This window comes from Triturus cristatus, chromosome 11 (genome assembly GCF_964204655.1).
Source record: "Triturus cristatus chromosome 11, aTriCri1.1, whole genome shotgun sequence".
Taxonomy (NCBI): domain Eukaryota; kingdom Metazoa; phylum Chordata; class Amphibia; order Caudata; family Salamandridae; genus Triturus; species Triturus cristatus.
Window position 1 is genome coordinate 937852821 of NC_140594.1, and position 13624 is coordinate 937866444.

The 13624-nt window shown below is 40.2% G+C and overlaps 1 long non-coding RNA gene across 1 annotated transcript in view; it reads left to right on the forward strand.

Moving 5' to 3' along the window:
* The first annotated feature begins 973 nt into the window (after positions 1-973).
* Positions 974-13624, forward strand: part of LOC146785707 (uncharacterized) — a 56375-nt gene continuing 43724 nt past the window's right edge. The window contains exons 1-10 of the long non-coding RNA XR_014970772.1: positions 974-1129; positions 2381-2501; positions 3719-3873; positions 5091-5245; positions 6463-6617; positions 7835-7990; positions 9208-9362; positions 10571-10725; positions 11943-12095; positions 13313-13468. This is a non-coding gene — a long non-coding RNA (uncharacterized LOC146785707). The remainder of the gene's footprint in view (positions 1130-2380; positions 2502-3718; positions 3874-5090; positions 5246-6462; positions 6618-7834; positions 7991-9207; positions 9363-10570; positions 10726-11942; positions 12096-13312; positions 13469-13624) is intronic.

The window sequence follows — 13624 nt, forward strand, 5'->3', positions numbered from 1 at the left end:
AAATGTACTACCTCATTTCAGAACGAGCGTGTTACATTCTCACGGAAGGAAGCTCATTTCACCTCTTCTCCTGCACTCCGTATGTTGGACTCTGATACTCAAGATGGATTGTTAAGGATAATCTGTTTATGTATCTCCATCCGACTTTCAAAAAGGCCCCAGTGCTTTGAGTGGTTCAGAGTCCTTTACCATTCCTCCTCCTACTTGCCTTGTAGTCATGAATACAGATAGTAACCTACTGCATAACTTCTGATCTCATCCTCCTGTGTGGTCAGCTGCCACAAGGACAATTGGTCCAGTGGTGCGCTGACATCATAAAGCTAATCAGATGTTGTCTGACATGAGGGCCACTCTGTTGCCTAGCAAGCTGACATCATAAAGCTAAAGCAAGATGTTGTCGGACATGAGGGCCACTCTGTTGGCTAACAAGCAGTAGGATACATTGATGTTGGTAACTAAATGAGTAGCAGGGTGGACAGGATGTCCAACTGAAAACTAAGATGAAAGAAATTAGGAAAGTTTTTGAGACTTCTCATTTTGTATCAACGTACGTTTGAGGATAAGAGTCATCTTCACCATTTCTGAAGTGGTGGGAATTGGCTAAAATGGTGATGGTCATTATGCTATTCATAGTTTTTATTATTCCCATGAACTGTGGCATAACCCTTACTCTCAACTTATCAGCTGGCTTAATTGCTACTGGTGTACCATATCCTAAAACAAAAGAAGTAAGAATGGTTCACTGCCACTTGGCTGGCCAAAACATCTATTGATCTATGTCCTAATGTACGCGCTACAGTTGTTTAGAGAGTATTAGCAAATGAGGCAAGGGATGCAGAGAAGTATGTGAGGATAAAAAGCTAAAATTGAGATTTGATTTTCTAATGAGCTGTTGATTTTCACAATAAAAGACTCCATAGTATTGATCTGTTTACCCTTTATAAAAATCAAGATTTTTTTGTATTGCTTATAGAAAATGTGCCAACAGTGGACTTTTCCATCTGCAGATTATACTGAATGACCACCGGTGGCAGTGTTTCACAACCGAGTTTCTCTGAATTGCCGAGACTGAAGGAAAAAAAAAAAAGGAAGTCTTCTGGCATACGGCATCATTTTACCAATTTATATGGTAAGTAAAACTCCCAATCATTCCTTTAGGCATTAAAAAGTTCACAGCATCAGCATGTCCTCACTAGCTTGTAGTGGGAGACTGTGCCTGAATAGAATTTCTGTCAAGCTGAAAGTAATATGGATCACATTGTGTTGGTCATAATAATTCATAAAAGCCCGGCTGTCTCCAACGCTACTAAAGCCTGCTTTAGATCCTGGAACTAGCAATGTTCCATTCGAGCAAATTGCTGCCTTTGAGGCTGAAATGTACTACCTCATTTCAGAACGAGCGTGTTACATTCTCACAGAAGGAAGCTCATTTCACCTCTTCTCCTGCACTCCGTATGTTGGACTCTGATACTCAAGATGGATTGTTAAGGATAATCTGTTTATGTATCTCCATCCGACTTTCAAAAAGGCCCCAGTGCTTTGAGTGGTTCAGAGTCCTTTACCATTCCCCCTCCTACTTGCCTTGTAGTTATGAATACAGATAGTAACCTACTGCATAGCTTCTGATCTCATCCTCCTGTGTGGTCAGCTGCCACAAGGACAATTGGTCCAGTGGTGCGCTGACATCATAAAGCTAATCAGATGTTGTCTGACATGAGGGCCACTCTGTTGCCTAGCAAGCTGACATCATAAAGCTAAAGCAAGATGTTGTCGGACATGAGGGCCACTCTGTTGGCTAACAAGCAGTAGGATACATTGATGTTGGTAACTAAATGAGTAGCAGGGTGGACAGGATGTCCAACTGAAAACTAAGATGAAAGAAATTAGGAAAGTTTTTGAGACTTCTCATTTTGTATCAACGTACGTTTGAGGATAAGAGTCATCTTCACCATTTCTGAAGTGGTGGGAATTGGCTAAAATGGAGATGGTCATTATGCTATTCATAGTTTTTATTATTCCCATGAACTGTGGCATAACCCTTACTCTCAACTTATCAGCTGGCTTAATTGCTACTGGTGTACCATATCCTAAAACAAAAGAAGTGAGAATGGTTCACTGCCACTTGGCTGGCAAAAACATCTATTGATCTATGTCCTAATGTACGCGCTACAGTTGTTTAGAGAGTTTTAGCAAATGAGGCAAGGGATGCAGAGAAGTATGTGAGGATAAAAAGCTAAAATTGAGATTTGATTTTCTAATGAGCTGTTGATTTTCACAATAAAAGACTCCATAGTATTGATCTGTTTACCCTTTATAAAAATCAAGATTTTTTTGTATTGCTTATAGAAAATGTGCCAACAGTGGACTTTTCCATCTGCAGATTATACTGAATGACCACCGGTGGCAGTGTTTCACAACCGAGTTTCTCTGAATTGCTGAGACTGAAGGAAAAAAAAAAAGGAAGTCTTCTGGCATACGGCATCATTTTACCAATTTATATGGTAAGTAAAACTCCCAATCATTCCTTTAGGCATTAAAAAGTTCACAGCATCAGCATGTCCTCACTAGCTTGTAGTGGGAGACTGTGCCTGAATAGAATTTCTGTCAAGCTGAAAGTAATATGGATCACATTGTGTTGGTCATAATAATTCATAAAAGCCCGGCTGTCTCCAACGCTACTAAAGCCTGCTTTAGATCCTGGAACTAGCAATGTTCCATTCGAGCAAATTGCTGCCTTTGAGGCTGAAATGTACTACCTCATTTCAGAACGAGCGTGTTACATTCTCACGGAAGGAAGCTCATTTCACCTCTTCTCCTGCACTCCGTATGTTGGACTCTGATACTCAAGATGGATTGTTAAGGATAATCTGTTTATGTATCTCCATCCGACTTTCAAAAAGGCCCCAGTGCTTTGAGTGGTTCAGAGTCCTTTACCATTCCCCCTCCTACTTGCCTTGTAGTTATGAATACAGATAGTAACCTACTGCATAACTTCTGATCTCATCCTCCTGTGTGGTCAGCTGCCACAAGGACAATTGGTCCAGTGGTGCGCTGACATCATAAAGCTAATCAGATGTTGTCTGACATGAGGGCCACTCTGTTGCCTAGCAAGCTGACATCATAAAGCTAAAGCAAGATGTTGTCGGACATGAGGGCCACTCTGTTGGCTAACAAGCAGTAGGATACATTGATGTTGGTAACTAAATGAGTAGCAGGGTGGACAGGATGTCCAACTGAAAACTAAGATGAAAGAAATTAGGAAAGTTTTTGAGACTTCTCATTTTGTATCAACGTACGTTTGAGGATAAGAGTCATCTTCACCATTTCTGAAGTGGTGGGAATTGGCTAAAATGGAGATGGTCATTATGCTATTCATAGTTTTTATTATTCCCATGAACTGTGGCATAACCCTTACTCTCAACTTATCAGCTGGCTTAATTGCTACTGGTGTACCATATCCTAAAACAAAAGAAGTGAGAATGGTTCACTGCCACTTGGCTGGCAAAAACATCTATTGATCTATGTCCTAATGTACGCGCTACAGTTGTTTAGAGAGTTTTAGCAAATGAGGCAAGGGATGCAGAGAAGTATGTGAGGATAAAAAGCTAAAATTGAGATTTGATTTTCTAATGAGCTGTTGATTTTCACAATAAAAGACTCCATAGTATTGATCTGTTTACCCTTTATAAAAATCAAGATTTTTTTGTATTGCTTATAGAAAATGTGCCAACAGTGGACTTTTCCATCTGCAGATTATACTGAATGACCACCGGGGGCAGTGTTTCACAACCGAGTTTCTCTGAATTGCCGAGACTGAAGGAAAAAAAAAAAGGAAGTCTTCTGGCATACGGCATCATTTTACCAATTTATATGGTAAGTAAAACTCCCAATCATTCCTTTAGGCATTAAAAAGTTCAAAGCATCAGCATGTCCTCACTAGCTTGTAGTGGGAGACTGTGCCTGAATAGAATTTCTGTCAAGCTGAAAGTAATATGGATCACATTGTGTTGGTCATAATAATTCATAAAAGCACGGCTGTCTCCAACGCTACTAAAGCCTGCTTTAGATCCTGGAACTAGCAATGTTCCATTCGAGCAAATTGCTGCCTTTGAGGCTGAAATGTACTACCTCATTTCAGAACGAGCGTGTTACATTCTCACGGAAGGAAGCTCATTTCACCTCTTCTCCTGCACTCCGTATGTTGGACTCTGATACTCAAGATGGATTGTTAAGGATAATCTGTTTATGTATCTCCATCCGACTTTCAAAAAGGCCCCAGTGCTTTGAGTGGTTCAGAGTCCTTTACCATTCCTCCTCCTACTTGCCTTGTAGTCATGAATACAGATAGTAACCTACTGCATAACTTCTGATGTCATCCTCCTGTGTGGTCAGCTGCCACAAGGACAATTGGTCCAGTGGTGCGCTGACATCATAAAGCTAATCAGATGTTGTCTGACATGAGGGCCACTCTGTTGCCTAGCAAGCTGACATCATAAAGCTAAAGCAAGATGTTGTCGGACATGATGGCCACTCTGTTGGCTAACAAGCAGTAGGATACATTGATGTTGGTAACTAAATGAGTAGCAGGGTGGACAGGATGTCCAACTGAAAACTAAGATGAAAGAAATTAGGAAAGTTTTTGAGACTTCTCGTTTTGTATCAACGTACGTTTGAGGATAAGAGTCATCTTCACCATTTCTGAAGTGGTGGGAATTGGCTAAAATGGAGATGGTCATTATGCTATTCATAGTTTTTATTATTCCCATGAACTGTGGCATAACCCTTACTCTCAACTTATCAGCTGGCTTAATTGCTACTGGTGTACCATATCCTAAAACAAAAGAAGTGAGAATGGTTCACTGCCACTTGGCTGGCAAAAACATCTATTGATCTATGTCCTAATGTACGCGCTACAGTTGTTTAGAGAGTTTTAGCAAATGAGGCAAGGGATGCAGAGAAGTATGCGAGGATAAAAAGCTAAAATTGAGATTTGATTTTCTAATGAGCTGTTGATTTACACAATAAAAGACTCCATAGTATTGATCTGTTTACCCATTATAAAAATCAAGATTTTTTTGTATTGCTTATAGAAAATGTGCCAACAGTGGACTTTTCCATCTGCAGATTATACTGAATGACCACCGGTGGCAGTGTTTCACAACCGAGTTTCTCTGAATTGCCGAGACTGAAGGAAAAAAAAAAAGGAAGTCTTCTGGCATACGGCATCATTTTACCAATTTATATGGTAAGTAAAACTCCCAATCATTCCTTTAGGCATTAAAAAGTTCACAGCATCAGCATGTCCTCACTAGCTTGTAGTGGGAGACTGTGCCTGAATAGAATTTCTGTCAAGCTGAAAGTAATATGGATCACATTGTGTTGGTCATAATAATTCATAAAAGCCCGGCTGTCTCCAACGCTACTAAAGCCTGCTTTAGATCCTGGAACTAGCAATGTTCCATTCGAGCAAATTGCTGCCTTTGAGGCTGAAATGTACTACCTCATTTCAGAACGAGCGTGTTACATTCTCACGGAAGGAAGCTCATTTCACCTCTTCTCCTGCACTCCGTATGTTGGACTCTGATACTCAAGATGGATTGTTAAGGATAATCTGTTTATGTATCTCCATCCGACTTTCAAAAAGGCCCCAGTGCTTTGAGTGGTTCAGAGTCCTTTACCATTCCTCCTCCTACTTGCCTTGTAGTCATGAATACAGATAGTAACCTACTGCATAACTTCTGATCTCATCCTCCTGTGTGGTCAGCTGCCACAAGGACAATTGGTCCAGTGGTGCGCTGACATCATAAAGCTAATCAGATGTTGTCTGACATGAGGGCCACTCTGTTGCCTAGCAAGCTGACATCATAAAGCTAAAGCAAGATGTTGTCGGACATGAGGGCCACTCTGTTGGCTAACAAGCAGTAGGATACATTGATGTTGGTAACTAAATGAGTAGCAGGGTGGACAGGATGTCCAACTGAAAACTAAGATGAAAGAAATTAGGAAAGTTTTTGAGACTTCTCATTTTGTATCAACGTACGTTTGAGGATAAGAGTCATCTTCACCATTTCTGAAGTGGTGGGAATTGGCTAAAATGGAGATGGTCATTATGCTATTCATAGTTTTTATTATTCCCATGAACTGTGGCATAACCCTTACTCTCAACTTATCAGCTGGCTTAATTGCTACTGGTGTACCATATCCTAAAACAAAAGAAGTGAGAATGGTTCACTGCCACTTGGCTGGCAAAAACATCTATTGATCTATGTCCTAATGTACGCGCTACAGTTGTTTAGAGAGTTTTAGCAAATGAGGCAAGGGATGCAGAGAAGTATGTGAGGATAAAAAGCTAAAATTGAGATTTGATTTTCTAATGAGCTGTTGATTTTCACAATAAAAGACTCCATAGTATTGATCTGTTTACCCTTTATAAAAATCAAGATTTTTTTGTATTGCTTATAGAAAATGTGCCAACAGTGGACTTTTCCATCTGCAGATTATACTGAATGACCACCGGTGGCAGTGTTTCACAACCGAGTTTCTCTGAATTGCCGAGACTGAAGGAAAAAAAAAAAGGAAGTCTTCTGGCATACGGCATCATTTTACCAATTTATATGGTAAGTAAAACTCCCAATCATTCCTTTAGGCATTAAAAAGTTCACAGCATCAGCATGTCCTCACTAGCTTGTAGTGGGAGACTGTGCCTGAATAGAATTTCTGTCAAGCTGAAAGTAATATGGATCACATTGTGTTGGTCATAATAATTCATAAAAGCCCGGCTGTCTCCAACGCTACTAAAGCCTGCTTTAGATCCTGGAACTAGCAATGTTCCATTCGAGCAAATTGCTGCCTTTGAGGCTGAAATGTACTACCTCATTTCAGAACGAGCGTGTTACATTCTCACGGAAGGAAGCTCATTTCACCTCTTCTCCTGCACTCCGTATGTTGGACTCTGATACTCAAGATGGATTGTTAAGGATAATCTGTTTATGTATCTCCATCCGACTTTCAAAAAGGCCCCAGTGCTTTGAGTGGTTCAGAGTCCTTTACCATTCCTCCTCCTACTTGCCTTGTAGTCATGAATACAGATAGTAACCTACTGCATAACTTCTGATCTCATCCTCCTGTGTGGTCAGCTGCCACAAGGACAATTGGTCCAGTGGTGCGCTGACATCATAAAGCTAATCAGATGTTGTCTGACATGAGGGCCACTCTGTTGCCTAGCAAGCTGACATCATAAAGCTAAAGCAAGATGTTGTCGGACATGAGGGCCACTCTGTTGGCTAACAAGCAGTAGGATACATTGATGTTGGTAACTAAATGAGTAGCAGGGTGGACAGGATGTCCAACTGAAAACTAAGATGAAAGAAATTAGGAAAGTTTTTGAGACTTCTCATTTTGTATCAACGTACGTTTGAGGATAAGAGTCATCTTCACCATTTCTGAAGTGGTGGGAATTGGCTAAAATGGTGATGGTCATTATGCTATTCATAGTTTTTATTATTCCCATGAACTGTGGCATAACCCTTACTCTCAACTTATCAGCTGGCTTAATTGCTACTGGTGTACCATATCCTAAAACAAAAGAAGTAAGAATGGTTCACTGCCACTTGGCTGGCCAAAACATCTATTGATCTATGTCCTAATGTACGCGCTACAGTTGTTTAGAGAGTATTAGCAAATGAGGCAAGGGATGCAGAGAAGTATGTGAGGATAAAAAGCTAAAATTGAGATTTGATTTTCTAATGAGCTGTTGATTTTCACAATAAAAGACTCCATAGTATTGATCTGTTTACCCTTTATAAAAATCAAGATTTTTTTGTATTGCTTATAGAAAATGTGCCAACAGTGGACTTTTCCATCTGCAGATTATACTGAATGACCACCGGTGGCAGTGTTTCACAACCGAGTTTCTCTGAATTGCCGAGACTGAAGGAAAAAAAAAAAAGGAAGTCTTCTGGCATACGGCATCATTTTACCAATTTATATGGTAAGTAAAACTCCCAATCATTCCTTTAGGCATTAAAAAGTTCACAGCATCAGCATGTCCTCACTAGCTTGTAGTGGGAGACTGTGCCTGAATAGAATTTCTGTCAAGCTGAAAGTAATATGGATCACATTGTGTTGGTCATAATAATTCATAAAAGCCCGGCTGTCTCCAACGCTACTAAAGCCTGCTTTAGATCCTGGAACTAGCAATGTTCCATTCGAGCAAATTGCTGCCTTTGAGGCTGAAATGTACTACCTCATTTCAGAACGAGCGTGTTACATTCTCACAGAAGGAAGCTCATTTCACCTCTTCTCCTGCACTCCGTATGTTGGACTCTGATACTCAAGATGGATTGTTAAGGATAATCTGTTTATGTATCTCCATCCGACTTTCAAAAAGGCCCCAGTGCTTTGAGTGGTTCAGAGTCCTTTACCATTCCCCCTCCTACTTGCCTTGTAGTTATGAATACAGATAGTAACCTACTGCATAGCTTCTGATCTCATCCTCCTGTGTGGTCAGCTGCCACAAGGACAATTGGTCCAGTGGTGCGCTGACATCATAAAGCTAATCAGATGTTGTCTGACATGAGGGCCACTCTGTTGCCTAGCAAGCTGACATCATAAAGCTAAAGCAAGATGTTGTCGGACATGAGGGCCACTCTGTTGGCTAACAAGCAGTAGGATACATTGATGTTGGTAACTAAATGAGTAGCAGGGTGGACAGGATGTCCAACTGAAAACTAAGATGAAAGAAATTAGGAAAGTTTTTGAGACTTCTCATTTTGTATCAACGTACGTTTGAGGATAAGAGTCATCTTCACCATTTCTGAAGTGGTGGGAATTGGCTAAAATGGAGATGGTCATTATGCTATTCATAGTTTTTATTATTCCCATGAACTGTGGCATAACCCTTACTCTCAACTTATCAGCTGGCTTAATTGCTACTGGTGTACCATATCCTAAAACAAAAGAAGTGAGAATGGTTCACTGCCACTTGGCTGGCAAAAACATCTATTGATCTATGTCCTAATGTACGCGCTACAGTTGTTTAGAGAGTTTTAGCAAATGAGGCAAGGGATGCAGAGAAGTATGTGAGGATAAAAAGCTAAAATTGAGATTTGATTTTCTAATGAGCTGTTGATTTTCACAATAAAAGACTCCATAGTATTGATCTGTTTACCCTTTATAAAAATCAAGATTTTTTTGTATTGCTTATAGAAAATGTGCCAACAGTGGACTTTTCCATCTGCAGATTATACTGAATGACCACCGGTGGCAGTGTTTCACAACCGAGTTTCTCTGAATTGCTGAGACTGAAGGAAAAAAAAAAAGGAAGTCTTCTGGCATACGGCATCATTTTACCAATTTATATGGTAAGTAAAACTCCCAATCATTCCTTTAGGCATTAAAAAGTTCACAGCATCAGCATGTCCTCACTAGCTTGTAGTGGGAGACTGTGCCTGAATAGAATTTCTGTCAAGCTGAAAGTAATATGGATCACATTGTGTTGGTCATAATAATTCATAAAAGCCCGGCTGTCTCCAACGCTACTAAAGCCTGCTTTAGATCCTGGAACTAGCAATGTTCCATTCGAGCAAATTGCTGCCTTTGAGGCTGAAATGTACTACCTCATTTCAGAACGAGCGTGTTACATTCTCACGGAAGGAAGCTCATTTCACCTCTTCTCCTGCACTCCGTATGTTGGACTCTGATACTCAAGATGGATTGTTAAGGATAATCTGTTTATGTATCTCCATCCGACTTTCAAAAAGGCCCCAGTGCTTTGAGTGGTTCAGAGTCCTTTACCATTCCCCCTCCTACTTGCCTTGTAGTTATGAATACAGATAGTAACCTACTGCATAACTTCTGATCTCATCCTCCTGTGTGGTCAGCTGCCACAAGGACAATTGGTCCAGTGGTGCGCTGACATCATAAAGCTAATCAGATGTTGTCTGACATGAGGGCCACTCTGTTGCCTAGCAAGCTGACATCATAAAGCTAAAGCAAGATGTTGTCGGACATGAGGGCCACTCTGTTGGCTAACAAGCAGTAGGATACATTGATGTTGGTAACTAAATGAGTAGCAGGGTGGACAGGATGTCCAACTGAAAACTAAGATGAAAGAAATTAGGAAAGTTTTTGAGACTTCTCATTTTGTATCAACGTACGTTTGAGGATAAGAGTCATCTTCACCATTTCTGAAGTGGTGGGAATTGGCTAAAATGGAGATGGTCATTATGCTATTCATAGTTTTTATTATTCCCATGAACTGTGGCATAACCCTTACTCTCAACTTATCAGCTGGCTTAATTGCTACTGGTGTACCATATCCTAAAACAAAAGAAGTGAGAATGGTTCACTGCCACTTGGCTGGCAAAAACATCTATTGATCTATGTCCTAATGTACGCGCTACAGTTGTTTAGAGAGTTTTAGCAAGGGATGCAGAGAAGTATGTGAGGATAAAAAGCTAAAATTGAGATTTGATTTTCTAATGAGCTGTTGATTTTCACAATAAAAGACTCCATAGTATTGATCTGTTTACCCTTTATAAAAATCAAGATTTTTTTGTATTGCTTATAGAAAATGTGCCAACAGTGGACTTTTCCATCTGCAGATTATACTGAATGACCACCGGGGGCAGTGTTTCACAACCGAGTTTCTCTGAATTGCCGAGACTGAAGGAAAAAAAAAAAGGAAGTCTTCTGGCATACGGCATCATTTTACCAATTTATATGGTAAGTAAAACTCCCAATCATTCCTTTAGGCATTAAAAAGTTCAAAGCATCAGCATGTCCTCACTAGCTTGTAGTGGGAGACTGTGCCTGAATAGAATTTCTGTCAAGCTGAAAGTAATATGGATCACATTGTGTTGGTCATAATAATTCATAAAAGCACGGCTGTCTCCAACGCTACTAAAGCCTGCTTTAGATCCTGGAACTAGCAATGTTCCATTCGAGCAAATTGCTGCCTTTGAGGCTGAAATGTACTACCTCATTTCAGAACGAGCGTGTTACATTCTCACGGAAGGAAGCTCATTTCACCTCTTCTCCTGCACTCCGTATGTTGGACTCTGATACTCAAGATGGATTGTTAAGGATAATCTGTTTATGTATCTCCATCCGACTTTCAAAAAGGCCCCAGTGCTTTGAGTGGTTCAGAGTCCTTTACCATTCCTCCTCCTACTTGCCTTGTAGTCATGAATACAGATAGTAACCTACTGCATAACTTCTGATCTCATCCTCCTGTGTGGTCAGCTGCCACAAGGACAATTGGTCCAGTGGTGCGCTGACATCATAAAGCTAATCAGATGTTGTCTGACATGAGGGCCACTCTGTTGCCTAGCAAGCTGACATCATAAAGCTAAAGCAAGATGTTGTCGGACATGAGGGCCACTCTGTTGGCTAACAAGCAGTAGGATACATTGATGTTGGTAACTAAATGAGTAGCAGGGTGGACAGGATGTCCAACTGAAAACTAAGATGAAAGAAATTAGGAAAGTTTTTGAGACTTCTCATTTTGTATCAACGTACGTTTGAGGATAAGAGTCATCTTCACCATTTCTGAAGTGGTGGGAATTGGCTAAAATGGAGATGGTCATTATGCTATTCATAGTTTTTATTATTCCCATGAACTGTGGCATAACCCTTACTCTCAACTTATCAGCTGGCTTAATTGCTACTGGTGTACCATATCCTAAAACAAAAGAAGTGAGAATGGTTCACTGCCACTTGGCTGGCAAAAACATCTATTGATCTATGTCATAATGTACGCGCTACAGTTGTTTAGAGAGTTTTAGCAAATGAGGCAAGGGATGCAGAGAAGTATGCGAGGATAAAAAGCTAAAATTGAGATTTGATTTTCTAATGAGCTGTTGATTTACACAATAAAAGACTCCATAGTATTGATCTGTTTACCCTTTATAAAAATCAAGATTTTTTTGTATTGCTTATAGAAAATGTGCTAACAGTGGACTTTTCCATCTGCTGATTATACTGAATGACCACCGGTGGCAGTGTTTCACAACAGTTTCTCTGAATTGCCGAGACTGAAGGAAAAAAAAAAAGGAAGTCTTCCGGCATACGGCATCATTTTACCAATTTATATGGTAAGTAAAACTCCCAATCATTCCTTTAGGCATTAAAAAGTTCACAGCATCAGCATGTCCTCACTAGTTTGTAGTGGGAGACTGTGCCTGAATAGAATTTCTGTCAAGCTGAAAGTAATATGGATCACATTGTGTTGGTCATAATAATTCATAAAAGCCCGGCTGTCTCCAACGTTACTAAAGCCTGCTTTAGATCCTGGAACTAGCAATGTTCCATTCGAGCAAATTGCTGCCTTTGAGGCTGAAATGTACTACCTCATTTCAGAACGAGCGTGTTACATTCTCACGGAAGGAAGCTCATTTCACCTCTTCTCCTGCACTCCCTATGTTGGACTCTGATACTCAAGATGGATTGTTAAGGATAATCTGTTTATGTATCTCCATCCGACTTTCAAAAAGGCCCCAGTGCTTTGAGTGGTTCAGAGTCCTTTACCATTCCCCCTCCTACTTGCCTTGTAGTCATGAATACAGATAGTAACCTACTGCATAACTTCTGATGTCATCCTCCTGTGTGGTCAGCTGCCACAAGGACAATTGGTCCAGTGGTGCGCTGACATCATAAAGCTAATCAGATGTTGTCTGACATGAGGGCCACTCTGTTGCCTAGCAAGCTGACATCATAAAGCTAAAGCAAGATGTTGTCGGACATGAGGGCCACTCTGTTGGCTAACAAGCAGTAGGATACATTGATGTTGGTAACTAAATGAGTAGCAGGGTGGACAGGATGTCCAACTGAAAACTAAGATGAAAGAAATTAGGAAAGTTTTTGAGACTTCTCGTTTTGTATCAACGTACGTTTGAGGATAAGAGTCTTCTTCACCATTTCTGAAGTGGTGGGAATTGGCTAAAATGGAGATGGTCATTATGCTATTCATAGTTTTTATTATTCCCATGAACTGTGGCATAACCCTTACTCTCAACTTATCAGCTGGCTTAATTGCTACTGGTGTACCATATCCTAAAACAAAAGAAGTAAGAATGGTTCACTGCCACTTGGCTGGCAAAAACATCTATTGATCTATGTCCTAATGTACGCGCTACAGTTGTTTAGAGAGTATTAGCAAATGAGGCAAGGGATGCAGAGAAGTATGTGAGGATAAAAAGCTAAAATTGAGATTTGATTTTCTAATGAGCTGTTGATTTTCACAATAAAAGACTCCATAGTATTGATCTGTTTACCCTTTATAAAAATCAAGATTTTTTTGTATTGCTTATAGAAAATGTGCCAACAGTGGACTTTTCCATCTGCAGATTATGCTGAATGACCACCGGTGGCAGTGTTTCACAACCGAGTTTCTCTGAATTGCCGAGACTGAAGGAAAAAAAAAAAAGGAAGTCTTCTGGCATACGGCATCATTTTACCAATTTATATGGTAAGTAAAACTCCCAATCATTCCTTTAGGCATTAAAAAGTTCACAGCATCAGCATGTCCTCACTAGCTTGTAGTGGGAGACTGTGCCTGAATAGAATTTCTGTCAAGCTGAAAGTAATATGGATCACATTGTGTTGGTCATAATAATTCATAAAA